This window comes from Emydura macquarii, unplaced genomic scaffold (assembly GCF_026122565.2).
Source record: "Emydura macquarii macquarii isolate MOO-44397 ecotype Brisbane River unplaced genomic scaffold, CSIRO-AGI_Emac_v2 contig_1730, whole genome shotgun sequence".
Classification (NCBI taxonomy): Eukaryota; Metazoa; Chordata; order Testudines; family Chelidae; genus Emydura; species Emydura macquarii.
The window spans coordinates 7072-30571 of NW_027131867.1; the positions used below are offsets into that span (position 1 = coordinate 7072).

The following is a 23500-nucleotide window of genomic DNA, read 5'->3' on the forward strand; positions in this document are numbered from 1 at the left end:
AGGCTGGCAATGAAGGGACATCTCTGCACTCCGGTGCTGTGGCTTCTTCTCCTCACAAGTCAGGACACAGCAGGTAAGTCTCCTCTGTGGTTCACATGGCGGGCTGAGTTAACGGGAACTAGGATGGTGATTTTTACAGTCAGCTTTTGACCGTCTGTGTCTGGTTAGGAGGTTGTGACCTTTCCTGTCAGGTGCAGACCTTGCCACTGTTCCCCAGGCTTCCGTTACCTCCAATTTAGATTATTGCAGTGACTTCTACAAGGGGCTGCACTTTAAAATCTTTCTGAAAGCTGGTGCGTAGCGGCTCACTTACTGAGTGAGTGTCTCACTGGGAGCATGTTACAGCACTGCTACAGGATCTGCACCGGCTGCCCATCTCTGGGTGGAGGTTAAGGTGTTTGTTGTGCTTTATAAAGTCCTAAATGACCTGGGCCTGGCCTCCCTGAGGTATCACCAATCTCCCCCTGTGCCATACTGCCACATCTGCGGTCAGCAGGGATGGCCGAGCTGCTTCCCCTTTTATAAAGGAAATGAGGGAGTGGACTCAGGAACTTGCTTTTCCCTAAAGTGGGTCCCAGATCTCATTTAAATAATGCAGCCATTAGAACCTGTTGGGCTGGTGTTAACAGCAGGAGAATGACCCAGGTGCCTGGCAGGGCAGGGGAGTGAACTGCACAGCTGTAGTTGGTTCATGGGAACCTCATGTGCTGCTGCGCCAGCCTCAGATACTGAAGCTAAAGCTGATAATCAGAAATGAGTCTAAATTATTGTTTTAGATTAAAACCTGCCCTAACGTATATTGCACAGACAGCTCAGTAACTGTGCACTGAGTAGGTGTCTAATACCCAGAAATTCCTCAGCAAACCGATTATCTAGTAAATTACCTGGAGTTTACATTTCAAATTCCCAAGCAGTTCGAATATAACATGCTGGGAGTAGAGTCCATGTACAGCTGTACATGACTAAAAAGTAGAGAATTCTGTGGTGACTCCTGGTGATCAGCTTGACACTGCAGGAGATGGACAATTGTTGCCGTGTGAGGTATAAATTACTGTGCAGTTATTTGTGGGATAGTATCACGTAGTGATGTCCAGCCCATGTTCTGTTTGAATGTATGTTTGTTGGATTTATAAGCCAATGTGCATCATTCCCTGAATATTTTTTATTTTCTATGGCAAATTTGACTTTGCTTCACATGACGCAGACACAGTGAGGCAGGGGTTTATACAGTGTAGGGGAAGCACAAAAAGGAAGCTTAAACACAAAATGGAAGGTGACAGGAAGTGGACGTTTGGGCAGAAGACGAGGGAGGACTATAAAAATACTGCTCGAGCACGCAGAAGTGAAATGAGGGAGGCAAAAGCACAATTGGATTTGCAGCTAGCAGGAGACGTGAAGGGTAACAAGAAGGGTTTCTACAAATATGTAACAAAAAGATGATCAGGGAAAATATGAGCCCCTTACAGAACAGGGGAGGCAACCTAGTGACAAAGCTTTTGATATGGTCTCTCACAGTATTCTTATCAGCAAGTTAAGGAAGTATAGGTTGGATGAATGGATTATAAAATGGATAGAGAACTGGTTAGATCATCAGGCTCAACAGGTAGTGATAAATGGTTCCATGTCTAGCTGGCAGCTGGTCACAAGCAGAGTGCCCCAGAGGTTGGTCCTGGGGCTGGTTTTGTTCAACATCTTCCTTAACGATCTGGAGGATGGAGTAGATTGCACCCTCAGCAAGTTTGCAGATGACACTAGGCTAGGGGGAGTGGTAGATAGGATACAGAGGGACCTAGACAAATTGGAGGATTGGGCCAAAAGAAGTCTGGTGCGGTTCAACAAGGACAAGTACAGAGTCCTGCACTTAGGCCGGAAAAATCCCATACACAGCTACAGACTGGGGACTGACGAGCGAGGCAGCAGTTCTGCAGAAAAGGACCTGGGGGTTACCGTGGATAAGAAGCTGGATATGAGTCAGCAGTGTGCCCTGGTTGCCTAGAAGGCTAATAGCATATTGGGCTGCATTAGTAGGAGAATTGCCAGCAGATCAAGGGAAGGGATTATTCCCCTCTATTCGGCATTGGTGAGGCTGCATTTGGAGTATTGTGTCCAGTTTTGGGCCCCCCACTACAAAGAGGATGTGGAGAAGTTGGAGAGAGTCCAGTGGAGGACAACAAAAATTATTAGGGGGCTGGAGCACATGACTTATGAGGAGAGGCTGAGGGAACTAGGTTTGTTTAGTCTGCAGAAGAGAAGAATGAGGGGTAATTTGATAGCAGCCTTTAACTACATGAAAGGGGGTTCCAGGGAGGATGGAGCAAGGCACTGTCTTCACTCCTGAGTCATTTCCCCTGGCTGGGAAATAGTTTGGGACCCACTGAGCTCATTAACGCATCCTGGTTCATGCTCGCACACAGAATTTTTGTTACTGTCCAGGGGTGAGTTACAGACCGAGATATCGGAGACCTTCACACTGACATCAACCATTCACCTCAGCTGTCATGTCACCGTAACACGCTGGGATTGGTTTAGCCTTCCCTGGTTCCCGCCACCCCACCCCACCCCACAACTTCTCTGCATGAGTCTGGGAAGTACACCCCACATGCTAGAACCTCTCCTGGTCTGCTCTGAACCCCCTATTCTTCCCCTCCCTACTCTCCATCCTGCCCCCACTCCAGACCCTATTCCCCTCCCCACTACTCCCTCATGCCCCTCTGCTCCAGACCCCCACCTCCCTGCCCCACACTCTCTTTACCTTCCTTCTTATCTAGACCCTCCTCCCTTCCCCTGCCTCTTGACCGCCCACAGTAGACTCCCTCCTCTCCCCTCCTCCTCACACCCTTTCCATCCCCCTCCCCATCTCTTCCTCCTGCCCCCTCCCCCAGTCTCCCCGCCTTTGTCCTCCCTCCCCTCTCTCCTGCCCACACACCACCTGCACCCCATTCCCTTGTAACCCCTGAATCTGCCTCCTGCCCCCCAGTGCCCTGCTCCCCTCACTATCCACCCTCCTTTCACAGGGTCTCTGCTGCCCACCTCAGTCCCTGGGTCCTGTCCAGCCCCCTGAGCCACCCAGGGGCAGCCATGTTCCCTGTGGGCTTCAGTCCCCTTGCAAACAGTGGGAGCTGGCAGCCATCTTTGGTCAGGCAGAGTGACTCCCCCACACGCTGACAGACTGTTGGGAGATGGCAGCATCTCACCAGGTCCAGCCCCACTGACAGTGATGGGAGCTGGCGCCATTTGGACTCAGGGAAACTCGGTGACTTGGCGCCTTCCATCCTGTTATCACGAGACAGGTGAAACCCCCAAATGGCAGCGTGGTGATAAAATGGTGAGCGCTGCAGCACTGACAGCCCGTGTGAGGCCCTGAGACGTGAGGAGGTGGCTCCACGCGGCAGCTCTGGGCACGTCCCCGTCTCATGGCTCTGGGCGCGGATCCCTGCTGCCGGGCGCGGACTCTGCTGTGACAAGGCTGGGGAGGGGCTCCCTGCTCGCTCTGACCTGCTCTGTGTCTCTTTGCAGGTGCTGACGAGCTGCGGCTGGCGGATGGAGGCAGCCCCTGTGCTGGGAGAGTGGAGGTTAAACATGAGGATCAGTGGGGGACGGTGTGTGATGATGTCTGGGACATGGAAGATGCTGGGATTGTCTGTAAGCAGCTGGGATGTGGATCTGCTGTCAGTGCCCCTGGCTGGGCTCATTTTGGACCAGGATCTGGACGGACGTGGCTGATTCGTGTTGATTGTGGTGGTGACGAGGCAGCTCTCTGGGATTGCAGACATCTAGGATGGGGTGCATACTCCTGCTCTCATTCTGCTGATGCCGGAGTGATCTGCTCAGGTAAGGACTCGGCCAGCCTGCCCCTGTAGGACACTCCCCATGAGGGAGAAGGGACTGACCCCAAAGTGTGTGACATTCCCGGTGGCTCAGAGCTGGGTCATGCCCCGCACTGGGTCAGGGTGCAGCTGACCAGTCTCTCCTGAGCTCCCCGGGCAGACAGGACGAGAAACTGCCCCATCCTCTGGGTTGCCGACAGGGGGCAGGTGGGGCAGTTGTTGTGGGCTAAGTGTGGGGTGGGGGATGGCCCCTTAGCAGAGCTGTGCTGGTAGGTGCCTGTGTGCAGCAGCCCAGTGTCTCCTCAGGGCAGCAGCAGCAGCAGCCGTGACCCTGCCTGTGGCTGCTGGGGCTGGGACCGGAGCCAGTGGGGGCGAGAGCTGTGGAGCTTTCCCCAGAGCTCACCGAGGCAGCAGGGGAGGAGCCCTGAGCCTGACCGTGGCGAGAGGGAGGGGCCAAGACAGCTGGGGCAGGTGCAGGGGGCAGAAACTGGATGCACTGCCCCACACGGCTGCCGTGCCCTCCTTCCCCAAATCCCCCGCAGGGTCCGGCACGAAACTCCCGTGTGGTGCGTAGATCTTGGCTCCACAGCCCAGCTGGCGGCCTTCCCACGCAGGGTGGTAATGTGGTGCAGACTGGATCCGTCTCCCTCCGCACGCTGCATTTGGGAAATAAATGTTTATACAGAACCTGGCTTCACCAGAGGGTGTGCAGGAAACATGCCTGTGTTTGAACGGAGTGACCAGTGCACTGACAGAAACAGCCCCGCACAGGTGACACGTCAGTGTAGGAACAGGGGTGGCTGCGGCTGGCTGAAGAGCAATAACCCCTCTGTGTGCTGACAGCTCAGTCTGCACCTCTCTGCTACTCACTGAGCACCAGCATTGGTGAGGTCACACCTGAGCGCTGGGGTCAGTTCTCTGTGTGTCTCCCCCTCCCTGCCTGCCACTCACTTACTATCCCACTCAGTGACAGGGTCCCAGAAACTGCGGGGGGAGTTCACTCCTTGCCCTGTGCCCTCATGGGCTAGGTTGTGTCAGCACAAATGGGCCACAGTCACCAGAAGCCCCCACCCTTCCCTCAGACTGCCCAGGCTCTACAGAGGAGTAACCCCAGCACATGGAGCTGCATTGGCTCCCCTCTCAGTCTCTGCGCCAGGTTGAGCACTGGTGCAATGACACAGCAGGGCCAGGGTCTCTCTCTGGGCTAGATTCTGGGTTTCCTGTGTGAAGTGAACTCTGCAGCTACAGTGTCTGGGCTGATCCTGGTGTAAGTGACTGAGCGGCACTGTTATTATCTGCACTGTTTCTATACCAGAAATGTGGCCGTGCAGAGGGGAGCTCCTTTGCACAACTGGAGAAGCCAAAAGTGGGAGCCTGACAGTCACACCCCGTTCCCTGCTGGGCCTGTTCTTGTCCCTCTGCGGCAGCTCTGGGACTGTGAACCCGCAATGTCTGGGCCTGTCGCTGCTGCTTGGGGGATTCGGGGCGTGTCCAGAGGGTCAGGAAGGAATTTTCTCCCAGGGCAGATTGGCAAAGGCTCTGGGGATTTTTTGCCTTCCTCTGTAGCATGTGGCACAGCTCACTTGCGGGTGGATTCTCTGTACCTTAAAATCTTTAAACCATGATTTGAGGACTTTAATAACTCAGGCATAGATTAAAGGTTTATTACAGGAGTGGGTGGGTGAAGTTCTGTGGCCTGCGTTGTGCAGGAGGTCAGACTAGATGATTATATTGGTCCCTTCTGACTTTACAGTTTGATTCTATGAGTCTAAAGACATAGATAGATGCCCACAGGGATTTTCAAATGTCCCTGGTGACAAATTCGCAGGAGATCTGGAAAATCCCAGTAGCTGCCTGTCTGTGCTTGTCTGTGCTGTCTGAGTGTCCTTTAAAATCTAGCCCTCAGTCACGTATGAAAATGAAACTTAGGCTCCTAAATCACTGAGGCACTTCTGAAATTTTTACCCTTAGACTAAAATCCAGACCCAGACACCTGGACAGAGTAGCTGGGGAGATATACAGGGGAAAGGCATTTATGGAGTCCTATTCCCACCCTCGTAGGATGATCAGGAAATGGGTTGATCCTTGGCTTCCCCAGAATTAGAGTTAGGAGAGAACACTCCCCCATCTGTATTGTTATTTTTAACATTTTGGACCAAGCAGCAATAAAAAATTACAAAATCTCTGGTACCTAGTAGATCTGGCATAGCATAGTATCATGGAATCATAGAATATTAGAGTTGGAAGGTAGCTCAGAAGGTGATCTAGTCCAACCCCCTGCTCATAGCAGGACCAATCCCAACTAAATCATCCCAGTCAGGTCTTTTCATTTCATCAGTCATTTCATCATAGAAGGCAATTTATGTTAAGTTTACACCGCAGTTTGCCACAAATAAAGTGTGTATGTAGAGAAGCCCTGAGACTGGGTGAGACAACAAGGGAGTGAAACTGGGACTGGAGACAGATGCGATCACCTAAGGGAAGGATGAGGGAGGAAACGGATCAGATGAGGGTCCCAGAGGGCAGTGGCAGCACAGAGAACAGGGGGAAACTCGGATTTGCCTGGGGAAGCCAGAGATGAAATCTAGGACTGGTTTGACAAGAAGACTGGGACTGGACATGAGAAGCTTGAGAAGTGGAGATGGAACTGGGTGACAAGGAAAACGGGACTGAGACACAGAGCAAGGGATGGGGAAGAGACAGGACTGGGACAGGTTGGAGGTGAGGGAGCAGAAGGGGCTAGTCTTGGGGGAACAAGGTCAGAAGGGTCTATGACAACTGGAGCACGCACCTCTCCAGAGCACTGTGGACAATATTTGTCAACCCCCTACCCCTGACAAAATCTTCTGATCCTCCTCTGGTGCTGGTCGGTAAAGAGGATGGCAGCCTACTACTGCTGTGAATTAGTCTATTAGCTGCAGTGGCAGAGGTTTGTGTGCTGGATCTAAAGGTTCCAACCCTGCTGGTGACCCACTTGGGGTCAATATGATACCATGTGATGCAACTTGTTTTTTTCCGGTGCTTTGGTAAAAGCTTAGGAAATTATGGACCAAGCATTACTTTTAAGGAACATTAAATTTGCAGAGTTGAGCAGTAAAATATAAGGACATGAGCAAATTAAAGTTGTCTTTGCAACTTTATTTTGGCCACCTTGTACGTAAGCATTAAGATACAGTCTTTGGCATGTTCTCATGTAATTATTTTCTCCACAGGATCCCTGCCTTATTCAGTGTACAGGAGAGACAGTGCTGTGACTCAGGGTTGTGGAGTGCAGGAAGCTGTTGTCTGTAGGACCCCAGCCTCAGTTGTTGCACAAACCGTAAAGTGTGCACTGTATGAGGCAGAGGATTGCAGGAAAAGAAAGGAGGGTCTCATTGTTAACGCAGTTGAATGCTGCCCTGGGGAACTGGATTCTATCCCTGCATCTGCCACAGCGTTTCTATGACGCTTGGCAATGTTTCACAAGAGGTCTCTAGCTCTATATATTCCTAAAATTATGGGTGGCTGGCTTGAGACCATGGGCTCTGATTTGCAGAAGTGTTGAGCACTCACTGCTGTAAACCGAAGTCAGTGGGATCTGTGCTGCACAAGCCTAAGTACTCTGAAAAACCAGGACCTGAGTGTCTCAAATTGGGCACCCAAAATTAGTGGACACTCTCAATATGTTTGGCCATAATGTCTCTGGGCTTCAGTTCCCTGTGTGTAAAATGGAGATAATAAAACTTCCCTACCTCCCAGGGGTGTTGTGAAGAGAAATACATTAATGTGTGTGAATCACTCAGGTAGTATAGAAATGAGCACCATAGACAAGCCCAGGAGGAAATGAATAATTTAGTATTCAGAGTAGGGTTTGGATTGCATGAAGTACATAGGGGCTGGGGCCACACATTTAACAATGAGTATAAAAAGAACTCTTGACCATCTTTCCATTCAGTGAGCACCGTGTGTCCTGTGCAATGAATGAGGCAAGTATCCTGTGGAAAAAAATAGCATGATTGTGACACGCTGTACCCCATGTACACCCTTACGGTGTGATTTGTGTATCATTCATGTTCACCCCTGCAGTATAACTGTGTGTTGTCCGATGCAAAGTATGTTGTGTAAGGTGTTTTTGGAATGCTCATGGCATACTGAACATTATTGTTGTGGTAGCATGTTTCCTGCAATGTCATACATACGTACAGATATGAAACCCTGCTGTATCATATCCCCAAATGTGTCTCTCACATGGCTTGAATAGATGCAGACAAACACAAAGCTGAGTTTCCACGCCCCGCAGAGGCATGCATACCGGAACAGTGGACTGGCCTAAGCACCTGTGAGCACTTTGGTTCAAGTGGAAGAAATCATGCCCAGTGCCAGATATGCCCAATCACCTGACCCCAGGGAGTGTTGGGGAAACTTTTTAAAAGCTGAGGCATCTTTGTCTCAGGGCTCTCCCCTGGAATCTATCTGCCAAGCGACATCAAGGACTGGCAGCTACCCACAGGGAGAGGGGACCTGGTTGCAAGAAGCATCACAACCAGCTCTGGGTAAGCTATCTTTACAGACTGAGAATCTACTGAAATAGTAATCTCAGAGTATGTACACACTGACAGCGGCATACACGCCGCCGTCAGATCGATCTCTCTGGATCGATTGAGCAGAAGCAAAGACCCGCTCAATCAATCCGGAAGTCAATTCAACTAAACCACCTCCCCAAACGACCTAGTGCTGTGTCGACAGAACACATTTCCCATCAGTGTGGAGACGGCATGCTAAAGGTAATCTACAAAGTCGATGGGACTTACACAAGCTACGTAGAGTAGCTTGTGTAACCTGCGTCAACTGCTACCGAATGTCCCGATAAGTGTGTACTAGGCCTTAGGTTAGGATGCGAGTTATCTTTTAGTTAATTGTGACTAACTCCTTGATGCATTATTTATCTCTTGATTTATATTACTCTGACTTATATTCACTTAAAACCTTGCTGTGGTCAATAAACTTATTTGTTTGTTTTATCTAAAACAGTGCATGTGGATTCAGTGTGTGCAGAGTCCTCACTTAGAGTGACAGAGCTGGTGCACAACAATTTCTTTGATAAATTGATGTACGAATATAAATGAGCTTGCAGGGTGCAGTGTACAGCACTTCACATTCATTCACACAGCAAAGTGGGGGGAAGTCAGGGCCCAGGAGTGAGGAATTGGGGTGGCAGCTACACACCAGTCCAGATTGCAGGGGGGAAGTCACAATGATAATGTAATGAAAGACTGTATCATAATGCATATGCACAAAAGAGACTAGTTAAAGTAAGCACAAATCTGGCATTCTCAAAATGAATGTTTGAGAGCTTGAGGTTGCAAACTAAACTTTCTTCTTGATTCACAGCTTCATAGATTTTAAGGCCTGAAGGTAGCTTTAGATCATCTAGTCTGACCTTCTGGGTAACCTAGTGTTACATTCCTCTCTGCAGTCTGGACTGGTGTATTGCTGTGTCACCCCAATCCCTCACTCCTGGAACCCATCTTACCCTGCCCCGCTGTGTGAACCCCCACCGCTGGGTCAGCCTACGCACAGCCTGCAGCAAGCAAGGTGCTCTCAACTAAGTGAGTGAGTGCTTCTGGCCAGCCACTCTTGTGATAAGGCACTGGTATGGCCCCAGCCACACCACCAGTCCCAGATGCAACCCTAGGAACTGCCAGCTTACAATGTTCAATGCTGCACACTGCACACTGCAAGCTCATTGGTCTGTCAATGTATGAAAGAAATTGATCTGCACCGGCCTTATCACTGCAAATAGTCTTACACCTCAAACCACATGCACTGCTTTCGATAAAACAAATAAACAAATGTATTAAATACAGAAAGATTTTAAGTGATTATAAATCAGAGGATAATAAATCAGATTTGATCAAGATGAAACAAAAAGTAAATCGCATTCTAACCTAAGCTTAACACTTTCAGCAACCTTACAGTCTTAGATGATTCTCACCACAGGCTGGCTGGTCTCCTTCCCAGTCAGGCACTCCTCTGGGTCAGCATTTAAGTTGCTTGGTGGTGTTTGTAGATGGAGGTGGAAGACACAGAACAGCAAAATGTTTCTTTTTTTTAACATGATCTTTCGCCCCTTCTGGGACCTCGCCCCCCCTTTTAGGGTCGGGTGACAAACAATGTGCTGGTATGGCTTCTTAGATACTTATGTCAGTGAGTATCCCCTTATTGATGCTTAGGCTAGTCCATTTTTCCTGGAAGAGCTGATTTGTTTTATGCATATCTTAGTGAGGTGTGAACTAACTCTCTGCTCTTGGAGGGTTTTGCCTGAGTCCGCTTCAAGCAATGAACACACCTTTGGGAGCGTTACATAGCGAAGCCTCATAACCATACATAGGACATTGCAACAAACATATTACTATAACAATAATGTTCAGTACATCATGAGCATTCCAAAAACATCTTACATGACATACTTTTGAGTAAACAATAAACAATTACACTATAAGGGTGAACAGGAATGATACACAATCACACCATAAGAGTATACATGGGGGTCGGTGTGTCACACCCAGTCTATAGAATTTAATGCAGTTACTCTTGTAGTAAATCTAATAACTTGTTTGGCTAACGCACATCTTCCAGTTTTCATCTGAATACTTCAAGAGGAGGAGAATATTCTGCTTCTCTTGGTAATTTTTGCAAGTGTTTCATCATCTTTCTCCACTAGATTAAGAAGGCCTTTAGTATGCAGGGTTTTGTCCCAGTGAAGATTGACATGCTAAATAGGTTGAGCTCTTTAAATCTCTCACTGCAAGGCACATTTTCAAGCCCACAAATCATTATAGTGGCTCTTCTCTGCACTCTTTGGAATTTTTTAACATCCTTTTTAAGATGTGGACACTAAACTGAATGCAGTATCAATCTTTTCAATGCTGTATACAGAGGTAAAATTACCTCCCTGATAGAGCTGATAAAAAATTTTCTGATTAACCAGAGTTTCATAGGAAAATGCCGGTTTGTTGCCACCAAAATTTCTCATGAAAGTGAGCTGGGTTCAGTGAATTTTGTCAAAACCACAGAAAGGGTCTGGCAGAAATGCCATGGTTCCCTGCCAGCTTGGCAACAGTTAAAAGGGAAGCCCTGATGAACAGAGGGATGAGTCAGTGTCTGCAGGGAAAGAGACTGAAACCCAGTCCAGATAAGCAGGGACACTGGGGTAAGTTGGGCCAGCGCAGGTTTTGCAGAAAATTCTGTGCTGTGCGTAAGACAAAGGCCTTTAATTGCTTTAAACCTTTTCTTTTTGATTGCTATGTTCCTGTGGATAAATAAATAATAGCACTGTCCTGGGTCTGGTACTATTCAGTGTTGTTCTAAATGACTTGGACAATGGAGTGGAGAATACACTTATAATATTTGTGGATGACATCAAGCTGAGAGGGGTCACAAGCTCTTTGGAAGACCGGATTAAAATTCAAAATGATCTTGATAAATTGGACAATTTGTCTGAAATCAGTAAGTTAAAATTCAATAAAGACAAGTGCAAAGTCCTACAATTAGGAAGGAAAAATCAAATGCAAAACCACCAAAACAGGGTATAAGCAGTATTGCTGAATGTTATCTCGGGGTTTTACTTGGTACTGGTGATGCCTCAGCTGGAGAACTGTGTCCAGTTTTGCACATCACCCTTTTAGAAAGTTGTGGACAAATTGGGGCGTGTCTAGAGGAGAGCAACAAACATAATAAGAGGTTTAGAAAACATGACCTATGAGGAAATGTTGACAAAAAATGGCATTTTTAGTCTAGGGAAAGAAAAGACTGAGGGATACTTGATAACAGCCTTCAAGTATGGGAAAGTCTGTTAGTCAATTGTTATCCATGTCCACCAAGGATAGAATTTGACATCATCATTTTAGATTGCAGGGAGAGAGATTAAGATTAGATATTAGGAAAATCTTTCTAATTATAAGGGTAATTAAGCACTGGAACAGGATACCAAGGGAAGTTGTGAAACCTCCATCACTGGTGGCTTTTAACAAAAAGTAAGACAAACATCTGTATACCTAGGAATGGCATAGATAAATTTAATCTTGCCTTGGTGTGCAAGGTGGATAAGATGATCTCTTGAGGTTCCTTCCAACCCTGCATTTCTATTATTCTGGGGTTTTATCAGCTATTGAGGACTGCTGACAGAAAAATAAATGTTTATCCCCAGTAGATGTTCTTGAACATCCACCTTAGTTACCAATGGGCTACAGAGTGCTTCATCCTCTTCACATGATACGAACACGCATCCTGTTGCTCTTGAAAACCACATATATTTATTGAACACCTCTTTACAGAATCATTATTAACAACTTTACCATCCTCATCTGTAATGGGCCTACACCAATGTTAGGGTTTGTTTGCTTGTTTGTTTTTTGTTCCTAATATACATGAAAAAACTCCTTCCTATTGTTCTTAGCCCTGCCAGTCACAGATTTACCCTCATGCCTGTGGTTTTCCTTATATGTTCAGTACGTATCATAACTTCTAATGTAGATTGATAGCTATCGAGTTCCCCCTTTTTCTTTTTTTTATGTTACCTTTTTATCTCTATTGCTGCCTTCACTTGGCCACTGAACCAGAATGAGCTTTTAGGCAAAGTCCTATGCTAGTGGAATAACCTAACTCCCAAAGGCGCCTTTATAATTTGCAGCCTTCATTGACATTCTAGGACACATTAAGCCTCGGCTGGTTGGAGGGGACAGTGCCTGCTCAGGACGTGTGGAAATAAAACATGGAAACACGTGGACCACAGTCTGTGATGCACACTTTGATCTCAACATTGCCAGCGTTATCTGTAATGAGCTACAGTGTGGAATAGCTCTATCTACCCCAGGAGGAGCTCACTTTGGAGAAGGAGAAGGGCTGATCTGGACTGAAGAATTCCAGTGTGTGGGGAATGAGTCTCTCCTGTTTTCCTGTCCCAGGATACCACGAGTGAATCAGACATGCTCACATGCAAAAGATGCCGGAGTCACATGCTCACGTAAGAATTCAGCGCAATGTCTTTAAAATTCCAGTGATGTGTATTCTAGATATAAGTGAACGAATGTTATGATCTCACTTTCTAGGGAGCTGGCTTTGATACAGTTGGATCAAAAATGCAAACAATTGAAGATAATGAGAAAGGGATCAAATGCCCCCTGACTTTCCTTTCTTTCACTATTTGGTATGAAATAGCTCCAGGGCTCCCTCTCTAATCATCTTCTCCCTTCTCCCCTGGCACACAGGGTTCCGGATGGTGAACGGCAGCTCAGCGTGCTCAGGGAGGGTGGAGATCCAGGTTCTTGGTGCCTGGGGAACCATCTGTGACTCACGCTGGGATTTACCAGACGCCAACGTTCTCTGTCATCAGCTCGACTGTGGATTCGCTGTATCGGCTCCGGAAGGAGGGTATTTTGGGAAGGGAACTGGCTCTGTCTGGACAGACACATTTCACTGTAAAGGGACTGAACCCCATTTGGGGCATTGCCCAGTTACTGCCCTGGGGGTCTCTCAGTGCTCACACGACAATGACGCCGGTGTCAATTGCTCAGGTAAGTGGAGGAGAAATGCCCCCTAGAGCAGGGAGACCTCAGGGCACAGGAAGGAGAAGGGGAGCTAGTTACTAAACCAGATATAATAATAGTAAATATATTAAAAATAAAATAAAAGTAACTAATATTATCAGAAATTATAGTTGTGACCCGGGAAAGCCCTGGATTCTCCAGTAAAAAGGACAGCAACTAAGTCCTTACACAGGTAGTGGAGCAGGGGAAGAACCAGTAATTAGAGAGGGAGCTAGTAGTGACCTACAATAAGGAGGTTACTTCACACTTCCTGTTATAAAATATTCTCAGCACCTTCTTCAGAAGGTCTCAGTCCCTCATTGTTTGCAGCAGGCCTTTGAAATTGGACAAGAGGTCAGTGCTGGGACCAGGAAAGTGCCTTTCCCTAGTGCAGTGAAATTCCTTCCAGGTTTGGCTGAATTATAAACTGCTGAAAGTAACCATTTCCCTTCTCTCACATGAGTTCCTGAAGCTATTTTTGGTAGCATGACACAGAGAAAGTCCTGCTTTCTCTTACTTGCTTTTTTACTTTTCTCACACCTTTCCCACTGAAAATTTTTTCCCCCTGCTTTCTTACAGTTTAAAAAAAAATTTCTAGCTTTTTATAGTGAAAAAAAAAAGGGGGGGGGGGGAGGAAGAAGGAAATATGTAAACCCAAAAACTGAAAAGGAAAATTGATTTTTTTCCTTTCCTAAAAGTTGAAGTTAATCAACATTTTAATCAGCATCTAAAGAAAAATTCTCATTCCATTTCCACATGCCAATATGCTGTTTAAAAACTAAAATCCTATATTTGAAATACTTCAGAGGAAAAAAATTGGGTTGTCGACCTTACATAAAAAAAAATTAAGCAGTGTTATTTAGTCAAAGCAAAATGCTCAAGAATTAGGAAATACCAGAGTTAGGGTTGCTTAGGCAATGTTAATTCTTTCTCCCTTCCTTGTGCATAAAGCTTAAGATACAGTCTAATTGCATGCACACATTCTATTATTTCACACACACACACGCATCATCCTCCGCAGCTCCAGCCTCCTTTTCTGAACCAGCTGGATGGTGCTCAGGGGATGTGTGAGCAGTTGAATATTTCTTTTTATCTTCGTCATTCAAAATGTGCCCTAGTGCCTTATTTACTACACATACCGTACACACACACTGCACTGAATACAGAATTATTAATATCTTCATGGGCTTCTCTATGGTGCTTGTCACCGTAGTACCAGAATGCACCACAAACATTAATGAATTTGTCTCCATAACCCCCGTGGGAGATAGACTACTATGATACCCATTTCAAAAGTGACTTATGCACTTAGAAGCCCAAGAATGACATTTTGAAAAGTGACTTAGACTCTTAAATCTCATTTTTTCCACCCAGTAATGTAGGGGCCCAAGAACCATGGAGATTTCACCCTCTTGTCTCTTCTGAAAATGGCCCTTGGACTCCTACATCATTTAGTTGCTTTTGAAAATTTTACAATGATTAAATCCAAGATTCCAAACTTGCTACTTTTTTAGGGTGATTGGGCTCCAACCTGAGACCCTCAGGGCCTGACTCATCAAAGTACTCACCGTTTCTGTGGAGCTATTTGTATTCAAAGTACTCTCCAGACATCAATAAACCCTCACAAAACTCCAGGGATGTAGGTGGGGAAGTATTATTATTAGCTCCATTTGACAGATGGTGACACAGGGAGAAAAGTAAAGTGACTTGCCCAAGGCCCCCAGGAGTGCGCTCAGCAGTGCAACCAGGAAAAAACTGAATATTTGGACTCGCAGCCCTGTGCTGGTTCCACCAGACCTCACTTTCTTCCTGCAGAGTAGCTGAGCAGCCACATCTTGCCTGCACTCTGGCTGCAGTTGTGAGTGCTCAGTGCTTCTGAAAATCAGACCCCATAAAAACTGGTTTAAGAGACCTGCTCAGCATCACCTGTGACGTCTGCGGCAGAGGCAGGAATAGAGCTGAGTTCTAGTGCATGACGGTCCCTGCTCTTAGTAAGATCATCCTTGTTCTTCCTGCACTCCCCTGCTCATTCTCTACCGGCTTTCCAGCTTCTAAAGTGAATGAGGCAAGGGTCGTACAGGCAACAGCCTGACACTGCACATCCCCCATCCATCCATCCTGGACACAGACAGTGCCAGGGGCCCTGTGGAAAAAATAATTCACTGGAAAACTTAATATTTATTGCCAGCCCGTCTGGTTTCCTTGTGGCTAATGGAGCCCGTCTTCTGGGTCCAAGTCATAGATCCATGGATTTCTAAGATCCAAAGAGACCACGGTAATCATCTGCTTCTCCCCTCATGAAAGGGACCCCCCACTGCTTAATGAAGGTGCAGCTCCCCTCTGTGCCCCAACTTCTCATCCATGCACTGTGTCTCCATAGTGCTTCTTCCCTGGCTGGTACTGGGATCCTTACAGAGAAAGTTGCCAAAGAAGCCCTGGATTTAAATCTTCTTCCTAATAATGTAGAAATAGCTTCCAGGACTCTCTCTCACAATGCTCAAGTCACTGGTTCCATTACAGACCATGACTAAGCCTATACGGGTCCTGCCCAACACTCTCAACAGATGTCTTCTCTCCTCTTTACAACTGATACCTTTGTACCGTGGTGGCAATTCACCTCGCAGTTGTCCTGCTCCTCAAAGACGCTGCTACCTGCATTCCTAACTCAATTCCCTGCAGCCATGCCCTGCCTCTTCTAACTGGCTACCCAGCCCATACCCTGGTTCTTGGAGGGAACGCCTCATCACATGATGATGCTGATTTCTTCTTACAACTATGAGAAGGAGAATCCTTTCTAAGTAAAAATCATAGAATCATAGATTAGGGTTGGAAGGGACCTCAAGAGGTCATCTAGTCCAACCCCCTGCTCAAAACAGGGCCAACCCCAACTAAACTATCCCAGCCAGAGCTTTGTGAAGCTGGGCCTAAAAACCTCCAAGGATGGAGATTCCACCACCTCCCTAGGTTGCCCATTCCAGTGCTTCACCACGATCTTTGTAAAAAAGTTTATCCTAAGATCCAACCTAGACCTTTTGCACTACAACTTGAGACAATTGCTCCTTGTTCTATCAGCCACCACTGAGAACATCATAGCGCCATCCTTCCTGGAAACTCCTTTCAGCAAATTAAAGGCAGCTATCAAATCCCTCTTCATTCTTCTCTTCTGCAGACTAAACAAGCCCAGTTCCCTCAACCTCTCCCCATAAGTCATGTGCCCCAGCTCCTCAATCATACCTGTTCCCCTCCACTAGACTATCTCCAATTTGTACACATCCTTCCTGTAGTTGAGGCCCAAACCTGGATGCAATATTCCAGATGTGGCCTCACCAGTGAAGAATAGAGGGGAATAATCACTTCCCTCCATCTGCTGTCAATGCTTCTACTAATGCTGTCCAATATACCATTAGCCTTCTTGGCAACAAGGGCACACTGTTAATTCATATCCAGCTTCTTGTCCCCTGTAATCCCCAGGCCCTTTTCTGCAGAACTGATGCTTAGTCAGTGGGTCTCCAGTCTGTAGTAGTGCGTGGGATTCTTCATCCTAAGTGCAGGACTCTGCTCTTCTCCTTGTCCTTACTTGTGGCCCAATACCCCAATTTGTCTGGGTTGCTCTGTATCCTATCCCTACCCTACAATGTATCTACCGGTTCCCCCAACTTAGTGTCATCTGCAAACTTCCTGAAGGTGCAATCCACCCCATCCTCCATGTCATTAATGAAGATGTTGAATAAAACTGGCATGAGGACCAACCCTGGGGCACTCCACTTGATACCGGCTGCCTACTAGACATCGAGCCATTGATTGTTACCCTTAGAGCCGAATGATCTAGCCAGCGTTCTATCCACCTTATAGTCCATTCATCTAACCCATACTTTTAAACTTGCTGGCAAGAGTACTGTGGGAGACCGAATCAAAAGGTTGCTAAAGTCAAGGTTTATCACCTCCACCACTTTCCCCACATCCACAGAGCCAGTCATCTCCTCATAGAAGGCAATCAGGTTCATCGGGAATGACTTGCCCTTGGTGAATCCATGCTGACTATTCCTGAGCACCTTCCTCCCCTCCAAGTGCTCCAAAATGGATTCCTTGAGGACTTGCTCCATGATTTTTCCAGAGAGTGAGGTAAGGTTGACTGGTCTGCAGGTCCCCGGATCCTCCTCCTTCCTTTTTTAAAGAGGGGCATTGTATTTGCCTTTTTACAATTGTCTGGGACCTCTCCTGATTGCCAGGAGTTCTCAAAAATAATAGCCAATGGCTCTGCAATCACATCAGACAACTCCCTCAGCACTGTCGGATGCACTGCACTTGTGCATGTCCAGCCTATCTAAATAGTCCTGAACCTGTTGTTTCAGCACAGAGGGCTACTCACCTCCTCCCCATTCTGTGCTGCCCAGTGGAGTAGTCTGGGAGCTGACCTTGTCTGTGAAGACAGAGGCAAATAAAGCACTGAGTACTTCTGCTTTTTTGACACTATGTGTCACCAGCTTGCTTCTCCCATTCAGTAAGGGGCCTACACTTCCCTGACCTTCTTCTTGTTGCTAACATACAGTAGAAATTCTTCTTACTACCCTTTACGTTCCTTGCTACCTGCAACTTCAATTGTGCTTTGGTCTTTCTGATTTCACTCCTGCAACCTTGAGCAGTATTTTTATACTCCTCCCTAGTCATCTGTCCAAGCTCCCACTTCTTGTAAGCTTCCTTTTTGTGTTTAAGCTCATGGAAGATTTCTTTGTTAAGCCAAGCTGGTTGCCTCCTATAGTTGCTGTTCCTTCTGCACATTGGGATGGTTTGTTCCTGCACCCTCAATAAGGTTTCTTTAAAATACAGCCAACTCCCCTGGACTCCCTTCCCCCTCTTAGCCTCCCAGGGGATCCTGCCCATCAGCTCCCTGAGGGAGTCAAAGGCTGCTTTTCTGAAGTCCAGGGTCCATATCCTGCTGTTCTACTTTCTTCCTTTTGTCAGGATCCTGAACTCGACCATCTCATGGTCACTGCTGCCCAGGTTGTCACCCACTTCTACTTCCCCTACCAAATCTTCCTGGTTTGTGAGCAGCAGGTCAAGAAGTGCACGGCCCCTAATTGGTTCCTCCAGCACTTGCACCAGGAAGTTGTCCTCAGCACTCTCCAAAAACTGCCTGGATCATCTGTGCACTGCTCTGCTGCTTTCCCAGCAGATGTCAGGGTGGCTGAAGTCCCCCAGGAGAACCAGGGACTGTGATATGGAAACTTCCATGAATTGCCTGAAGAAAGCTTCATCTACCTCATCCTCCTGCTCTAGTGGGCTACAGCAGATGCCCACGATGACATCAGCCTTGTTGTTCTCACCTCAGAATTTAACCCAGAGACTCTCAACAGGCTTTTCTCCAGTTTCATGCTGGAGCTGTGAGCAATCATACTGTTCTCTAACATACCGTGCAACTCCTCCCCCTGGTCCCTTCCTTACGAGCTCCATCTGCCACAATCCCATCTGTCCTTCCTGCGGGGCTGTGGTAACCAGTTACATCCATGAACCTCCTTGGACAGCCCCCAATCTACTCTCTACCCTCACACTGCACTGGGTAGTTGGACTCATTCCCGTGGTCCAGTCTTAGGGGGAACTCCTGGCTCCGCTGCAATCAATGCAGGTTTTACCGTTTCCTTCAGTGGGGCCAGGATTTCACTCTTAGGATTGAAATGTTATTTGGCTTCCAAGATCCTTGAGCTGTTTGGACCTAGTGCACACACACGGCCCCCGTCAGGTTGCCACCCTGGTACACACTTTACCAGACACAGCCAGCTGGGTGTGTCCTAAACTGACTCTGCTGCTTGTCTTTCTCTTTCAGTAATCTCCGGGAATGCCCTCGTTCACGCATTTACAGTGTCTGCTAGCAAGTCCCTCTGTCAAACTCAGAGTATTGCAATCCTGACAGCACCTACCACTTATAGAGTCAAATGAAAAGTATCTTCTGCCAGAGGCTGTTCCCTTTAACACTGGGACACACTCTTATCACTGGGCTGTTCCTTCTTACTTAGAAACAGTCCAGAATTTCATGTGCACTCTGGAATATTTCTAGTGCACACAGAGAGTGTTATTCAGTCTATGTCCCATCTCTCCTGAGCCCAGGTCGTTGGGAGTCGCTCAGACTGTGGAATGGGGAGAGCCGGTGCGATGGGAGAGTGGAGATTTCCCTCCGTGGTGCATGGGGCAGAGTGCTGGATGACCAGTGGGACATGAACGACGCCAGCGTGGTGTGCAGGCAGCTCCAGTGCGGAGTCGCTGAGAAAGCTTATACCCTCCCTAAGTCTGAGCGAGGAACGGGCCCCGTGGGGCTGAGAAGGGTCCAGTGTGCAGGAAATGAGGCTAATCTGACTCTCTGCAACATCTCCACATCTGAGACAGCCCAGGCAGGAATTGCTGAGGACGTCGGTGTCGTTTGCTCAGGTGATTCATTTCCAAATCTCACAAACATTTTCTGTTCAGTGGGAAAATACAAATTAACAGCTGGGTTCTCTCCCTGCAGGGAGCAGGCAGATCAGACTGGTGGATGGGGCAGGTCGCTGTGCTGGGAGAGTGGAGATTTATTACAATGGCACCTGGGGAACAGTCTGTGATGATGCCTGGGAGATACCAGACTCCAACGTCGTTTGCAAACAACTGGGATGTGGACACGCCATCAATGCAACTGTCTCTGCTCATTATGGCGAAGGATCTGGGCCGATCTGGCTGGATGATGTGAACTGCTCTGGGAACGAATCAGATCTCTGGGAGTGTCCTTCCAGGGGCTGGGGCCAGCACAACTGCAGACACAAAGACGATGCAGGAGTTCTCTGCTCAGGTCTGTTCTCTGAATGCTCCTGTGAGTCTGGTCAGCAGGGGACTTAATGAAGCATGGGGTGTTTGAGCAGTGAGCCAAAGATGACAGAAAGTTTATCTCCTTTCTCTTTCTCCCCCACCTACCTACCTGCAGTGTCAACAGTTAATACTAAGGGGGCTGGAAATGTCACATTATTTCCTTAGCCTTAGAACATGGGGTAATTTGTGAATCTTGGGTATCACTGTGTGTCACTGTTGGTAAATGGTGTCTATTAAATAACAGTTCCAGTGATCATGGGCCTTTCACTGGTCTCTGGAAGAATCTCTTTGATTCCTCAGGTGAATCTTGCTGCTGTAGAAGAATGGGCAGGTTTGTTAGTGATCTCTGGGATTTCAGCCTTCACACCCCAGTGTGTGTCACACTCAGAAAACCTCACACCCAACCTGTGCATTTCCTCCTAGAGTTCACGGATCTGAGGCTGGTGGATGGCAGTGACTGTGCTGGGCGGATGGAGGTTTTCTACAATGGGACATGGGGCAGTGTTTGCAGCAGTCCTATGGATGCAGTCACCATAGCGTTTATATGCAAACACCTGGACTGTGGAGATGCAGGGACTCTTTTGAGAAACTCTACACATGGAAGCGGCTCCGGCCCCACCTGGGTGGATGGTGTTCGGTGCAATGAACAGCACAGCTCCCTGTGGCAATGCCCGTCAGACCCTTGGAAACCACAGTCGTGTAGCAGAGCACAAGAAACCCACATCTCCTGCCAAGGTAAATAGCAAATGGACACACACACACACACACACACACACTCTCAGTGGTCAGGTCCAGGTCACTGAAAGGGTTTCATATAATTATTATAGTTCGTTACTCTTGTGGCAAACGGCCGGCTTCACCCTAGTGGGTCTCACGCTTTTGCCTCTTGTGTAGGCCAGGGTGTCACCAGTTATTCCATCTGCCCAGGGAGTGGGGTAGAGACCCAGGCCCACCCACTCCTCTGGGTCCCACACCCTGCCAGCGGCTTTTCTCCCAGCAGCCAGCTTGTGCTGCTCAGCTGTGGGAGAGCAGCCTGTACATGCAGGGCAGAGGGGCTAGGAAGAAAGGGGAGAAGAGAAGAGGGAGGAGTCCAGGGCAGGAGGGCGGGAAGGGCTCCGTGGCAGAGGGAAATGTGTGGGGCAGGCGGGGGGAGGAAGCTCCGGTGGGGAGCACAAGGCAGCATTGCCAAGTTCCACAGATCAAGAATCATGAGCCTGTAAAGACCAGCCAGTCCCGTTATTCAGTCTGTCTCTGGACATTTGAACTCCCCTCGGCTCCTCGGCCAGAGCGGGGGTGCGAATCGCAGGCTGCAACGTCACCTTCAATGCACCCAAACGGCACAACTCTGCCTGGCTGCTCAGCTGCAGACTGCGCTTACCCTCTGCTCACCCGGAGACGGGCACTGCCGGCCATGGCCCAGCGCTGCCTTCACTCTCCCCTCCTGCTCCATTGCCTCTGGCAGACGTAGGGCTGGCTGGGGACGAGTTGGAGACCCACTGAGCTAATGAACACAGCCGGGCTCACACTCGCACACAGAACTTGTGCTGCTGTTCGGGGTGAGTTACAGGCCGAGATATCGGAGACCTGCACATGGACACCAGCCGCTCACCTCCACTGTCCTGCACCGTGACAGGGCGGGATTGGTTTAGCCTTTTGCAAAGAGCCACAATTCCCTGCCTGACTCCTCAGCTTCTCTGCCTGAGACTGGGTAGCACATCCACCCCCCAGAGCCCCTCCCCTCTCCTTCCACCCCCACCTCCTGCCCCCACTCCTGATCCTTCCCCTCCCTGATCCTGACCCCATTCCCCTCCCCAATACTCCCCATCTCCACCTGCCCCAGACTGCCCCCTCCAGCCCCCCCTCCATCCTGCCCCCTGCTCCAGACTGTCTCCCTCCCTCTCATCCCTGCTCCACACCCTCTCCCCTCCCCACACTCTTGCTGCCCTGCTTCAGGCCCCCTCTCTCCTGCCCTGCACAAGGTCACCCCTCCCCACCCCTCTGCTCCTTCCCCCCTTTCAGAGCCCCTCTTCTCCTCATCCCTGCTTCTGCCCCCACCCCACTCTCCTTTCCTCTCTCCCACCTGCCCCTGATTCCTCACTCTTACCCCACACTCCTTCCTCTCCCGGCACCTCAGACCCCTTCTGCTCCATCTGCACTGCCCCATCCTGCCCCATTGCAGATCCCTGTCCCCTCCCCTCCCTCCTGACCCTCTCTGCTCCCTCCGTGTTAACTCCCTCCTGCCCCCTTTGTGACCTCTCTGCCGCCCCCACTCCAGACTCACCCTGCTCACTCTGGCTCCCTGCTCCCCCCTTTCCAGACCCTGCTCCCCTCTGTGCCTCCTGCCCCCTTCTCAAAACCCCCTCTCCTCTCCTCTCCTCTTCTCTCCCCTGCCCAGTCATTGTCTTCACCCCATTCCCTGCAACTCCTAAATTTGCCTCCTGCCCCCCCAGTGCCCTGCTCCCCTCACTCCCCACCCTCCTTTCACAGGGTCTCTGCTGCCCATCTCAGTTCCTGGGTCCTGTCCAGCCCCTGAGCCACCCAGGGGCAGCCATGTTCTCTGTGGGCTTCAGTCCCCTTGCAAACAGTGGGAGCTGGCAGCCATCTTTGCTCAGGGCAGAGTGACTCCCCCACACGCTGACAGACTGTCAGGAGATGGCAGCATCTCACCAGGTCCAGCCCCACTGACAGTGACGGGAGCTGGCGCCATTTGGACTCAGGGAAACTCGGTGACTTGGCGCCTTCCATCCTGTTATCATGAGACAGGTGAACCCCCAAATGGCAGCGTGGCGATAAAATGGCGAGCGCTGCAGCACTCACAGCCCCGTGTGAGGCCCTGAGACGTGAGGAGGTGGCTCCACGAGGCAGCTCTGGGCACGTGCCCGTCTCATGGCTCTGGGCGCGGATCCCTGCTGCCGGGCGCGGACTCTGCTGTGACAAGGCTGGGGAGGGGCTCCCTGCTCGCTCTGACCCTGCTCTGTGTCTCTTTGCAGGTGCTGACGAGCTGCGGCTGGCGGATGGAGACAGCCCCTGTGCTGGGAGAGTGGAGGTTAAACACGAGGAGCAGTGGGGGACGGTGTGTAGTAATTACTGGGACATGGAAGATGCTGGTGTTGTCTGTAAGCAGTTGGGATGTGGATCTGCTGTCAGTGTCCATTATAATGCTCATTTTGGAGAAGGATCTGGACAAATTTGGCTGACTATCGTTGCCTGTGATGGTGCCGAGACTGATCTCTGGCACTGCAGGAACCCGGGATGGGGTGTGCATAACTGCAATCA

General features: G+C 49.0%; 1 pseudogene; it reads left to right on the forward strand.

Annotated features, from left to right (window-relative positions):
- The first annotated feature begins 9 nt into the window (after positions 1-9).
- On the forward strand, positions 10-23439 carry LOC137158561 (scavenger receptor cysteine-rich type 1 protein M130-like; annotated as a pseudogene).
- The last annotated feature ends 61 nt before the right edge of the window (positions 23440-23500 follow it).